We start from the raw sequence: 5000 nt of genomic DNA, 5'->3' as shown, positions 1-5000 counted from the left end.
CGTGTGTGTGTGTGTGTGTGTGTGTGTGTGTGTGTGTGTGTGTGTGTGTGTGTGTGTGTGTCCGTGTCCTTGGACAACTGGTCCCCAAACTGGATACTATGGATAGCTCGTCCTTAGGAATTTTGAACTATTCATCCTCACATATCAAACTTATGGATTTATGACTTATAAGTTTATTTTCATATATTTTCACAAGAGAAAACAAAATAGAATTTTCGTGAAAATCACACTTTATTACATATAGATAGCTTGTATAAACATTTTTTTATTTTGTTATTATCATTATTATTATTGTTATTAATATTATTATTATTATTATCATTATTATTATTATCATTATTATTATTATTATTATCATTATTATTATTATTACTATTATTATTGTTATTATTGTCATTATCATTATCATTATCATTATTATTAATATTATTATTATTATTATTATTATTATTATTATTATTACTTTCATTATTATTATATTATTATTATTATCATTATTATTATTATTATTATTATTATTAATATTACTATTATTATTATTATTATTATAATTATTATTATCATTATTATTATTATTATTATTATTATTATTATTATTATTATTATTATTATTATTATTATTATCATTATTATCATTATTATTATTATTATTATTATTATTATTATTATTATTATTATTATTATTATTATTATTATTATTATTATTATTATCATTATCATTATTATTATTATTATTATTATTATTATTATTATTATTATTGTTATTATTATTATTATTGTCATTATTATTATTATTGTTATTATTATTATTATTATTATTATTATTATTATTATTATTATTATCATTATTATTATTATTATTATTATTATCATTATCATTTATATTACTATCATCTTCATTGTTGTTGATATGAACTGTTTTTTACTGGATATTATGTTAGGGACCACAATACAATTTGCAAAATTTAATGTTTCCAGATATTTCCGGTCGCCACCATCCACAAATAGCGGATTTTTTGTTTGTTTGTTTTTTCTTGCTCAGTTTAAGTTTTCTGTCCTGGTGTACTGTTTTCTGTTTGGATTCGGTCGACAGTTTTGCCAAAATAATTGTAATTCTAATTAGAATATTTTTCTATTCCTATCTTTTTTCAAATAAATGTGTTGAATAGCGTTATATGGAATTCCCCATAAAAACTTATTGCAAGGAGGGTTGTATACATCGCACTCACTGCCTAAACTTTGTGCTTACATTGAATGACATGACATTTTTTGTTGCGATAAGAATTTAACCTTTTCCGTACCGAGTGGCGCTTTCCCTACCATTGTGGTCGTCGCCAGGCGATTTCATTCAGTGCTATTAGGCTCCTCTTCCTTAACAAAGGGATCACATCTTCTACATCGAATAACCTCTTCCGTTCCGGGTGACACCCTTCCTATCATCATCCCGGCTCCCGCCAGGCTATTCTTATCAATTCCGTGGCACTCCTCCGGTAGCTATGAGGTTAAAGATAAGATCATGATTATTGTGTCTGGTTCGGGGCAGTTTGTGCGGTCTACCACAGCGGCTCAATAACGATTAGTTATCTTGACGATAGCCTGAGGCCCTGTTCAAAATAACTGTTTTAATCACAATGTAAGTCAATGGAAGCGTTTACACACACAACCGAGCAGTCTTTTGTTTTCTTGACTATGTGTATTGCCACCGCTGACACCCAAAATATGTAGTGCCACACTCGGCAACTACGTTTGAGTAATTAATGAATGGATGGGCGAGATGTATATTACGCCTTCACGAAATCGGTGTTCAATCAAGAGCGCCAAGTGGGATGATGACAATTTGTCAAATATGTATATATACAATGTGATTGGGAAATCCTACGATAAGTCGGATTATTTTGATTAGTAATCGCTGCCACCATCCCAACCACTATATATTATACACGTGACTATGTGTGGTTCGGGAGTGAACATACGATTTCAATCTATTACCCCCTTTTCAGACCGTTTAAGTATTACTTATATTTGCGAAATCCAGGTAGGTGAATTCAAGAAAATTACAAGTTTACAACCAGTTGATTTACTGATTTATGAGGTATTATACTTACGATGTATATTTATCTACTTAAATTGGTATCTAGTGTAAAAAAAATGGTGTGTAAATACACTCATAGCAAACACCTCAATTGGTAAGATATCCAACGCTTCCACGCCGTACAAGGATGTGACAAAAACGTGGGGGTAGAAATATAACGTTTCCATGTCATACAAGAATGTGACAAAGACGTGGGGGTAGAAATATAACGCTTCCACGCTGTACAAGAATGTTCGTCTCTTTTCCCTTGAGGTTCCTATTCAATTGTGTTCTATCTTAAATTGAAAAAAGTCAAACCTTACCCTGGATTATTATTTATGATCAATCTATGAGATCTAGAGAGGTAGCGAAAAGAAACAAATAGGGTATAAATTCAATGGCGTGAAATGAACGTGTGGGTATTACGCCTCTATCCGTCCGGCCACCTTCTTGAATATCACTTTACAATTACTAATCCGACCTAACCTGTATCCCAACTTAATTACATCATTTTTCTTTGTCATTGGGAGAGAACACTCTCGGCCATAATCCCTCTCTCAAACGAAATCTTCCTATAACCTACTTCAAAGATTCTTCGATCGCCATGCTCAATCAATCCATGTCTTTGCTTGTGTAAATCTCCTTATCCCATCATTATTTCCTGTTAGGGGTGGGTTTTCGACTCAGAATTTGTTCTACTGAATAAAATATAATATATTCTAACTAATGATTCCATATTTTTTCATTACTTTAAATTATATTCAAGGATATTTCACTGAAACACTGGAACCTACATATTGGGGATGGGTTTTCGACTCCGAATGACTAGTCCCAAGCGTTATACCCAATAATGCCCCTGAGCGTTAATATCTCTTGACGAAGATACTGACTTCCACTTCGTACTTCAAATCAAGGCCCCGTTACCTCGTTTCGTGATGTAACATTTATGTATTAAAAATGTCTAAAAATATTCCTCTAATGGAATCCTGAATTGGAGGGTGGGGGATTTTTCTTCACTTAAATTTAAGGTATGCTTACATACGAATACGTCCTCATGACGTAATGGAGAGTTGGAGTGAGAGATCTAATGTCCCCCATGCCTACGCGTGATCTCGCGTGTAGAGCCTTTGAGAAAAAGAAAATAAACGAAAAATAATACCCAATTAAATCCCTGGCCTTACATATACGGTACCGTTAGCGTCAATAGGGCCTAACACTTGCAGCTATGGCGTCACGTCATAGAATTCGTCTTCGCTCCCGTGATTACAGAGACCCATGACCGTTGTTCTTCTTTGCTCTCCAAGCACACAGAGCAAAAGACCAAACAATATTCAGAACTGAGGATGGAATGGTCACGGAGATCCCAAAACCATGTCATCTAATTGCCTGTCTACCACGCTACTATACCAGAAGAAGTAGACTGATTTCTGTACGTGTCAGGGCGCGATCTATATCCTACACGCCTGGTACCTGATCCAAGCATCATTATTAAGACCTTCTTGACTTACAAAATACAAGCCTTGGCTCTGACATAAGACCTCGCTCTGTTGGTGTATGTTCTCATGTACCTTTACTGCACGACCCACATTATCCTTGTGGATCTGTTAAAGCTATTGGTTTGACAGATAGAGGAGGAAGTACAACTCATCTTGTTTTGAGCATTCGCTAGGCCCATCGATGCATTGAAGATGACGCCAACTCTGACACAACAGTCACCACCCTTCCTCTGCCCACCACCTAAACATGCGGAACTGTGACAGGGGAGAAAGGCCCACCCTCCACAGCCTATCTTTCTGCAACTGTAATGTGAACAATACCACATGAATAAGGGACACGAGCAGAGTGATGAGAAGGATGTGTTGCGGGTCATTCATCGAACCCAAAGTCACCGGACTAATCTCCACAGTGGACAAGACCGCCACTAAAGAAGTGACTTTCTGGAGCAGTTTCTCTTGAAAGCATAAATCGTTGTAGTCAACTTTATGTCTCTGGTTGCTATGTCGAGAGACTCGATCGTTTCCCTTCGTCGTTTAGACAGTCCTTTCTTCAGCATTTCGGTTCGTTCCCAATTGAAAAACTGTCCCTCCCGGTTCCACCAGCGCATTAGACAGTAGTTCTCTACGTGTGTCCTGTGTTCATTGCTTTCTAACTCTTTTAGGTAATCCCCGATATCTGTCATCGTAATACGACTGGTGTCACCAGATTGATAAAAGTCTGGAAGCAGGATTTTTGTATATTTCCACTTCTAACTCCAGTCCTCTTTAGCAGAAAGAATAATTAAATAAATAGATAGATGAATAAGTAGATAGATAAATGAATAAGTATAGATATAAACAAATAAGTAGAGAAATAAACAAATAAATAAATAGATATATTAATAAACTAATAAATAAATAAATACATGGATCAGCTGGGTTAAATCGCCCACTTCCATAAGATCGATTCTTGTGTGAGAAGAAGAAAAGTCTGCAGGAAAATGAAAGGAGAAGGGAAGGACTTTACGGTATGTAAAGGCCGTTCCCACGGGAATAATGCATTGAAAAAGGAAATGGAAGAGCACAGGACAGAGCCTAGGGGTGGCCTGATATTTAGTCCCCAGGACATTTACCCAATAGCGGTGCCAGGTGGAAGATACTTCCGAGTTAAGCTCCCGGCCGCCAAGGCGATGATTACATCTGGAGACAATCTGGTCTTTAAGACGCCTAAGTACTTAAGTCTTCATAAAATGTGTCACTTGCATCAGGAGTGAATATTCTCTAACGTTTCGACGGATGTCTTCCTCAGAGAGACTACAGACTATCAGATTTTGTAGACAATATATACCCCTGTTCTGGCTCATCTTGCCGGCCGTCTGGGAATGGAGCCCGCTGAATGGCATTATCCTGCGTCCCCTTGCCACCTTCCATTCATATAACACACACACACACAC

This window comes from Oratosquilla oratoria, chromosome 4 (assembly GCF_046742065.1).
Source record: "Oratosquilla oratoria isolate Oo_2021 chromosome 4, ASM4674206v1, whole genome shotgun sequence".
Lineage (NCBI taxonomy): Eukaryota > Metazoa > Arthropoda > Malacostraca > Stomatopoda > Squillidae > Oratosquilla > Oratosquilla oratoria.
Note: the sequence above shows the minus strand (reverse complement) of the source record.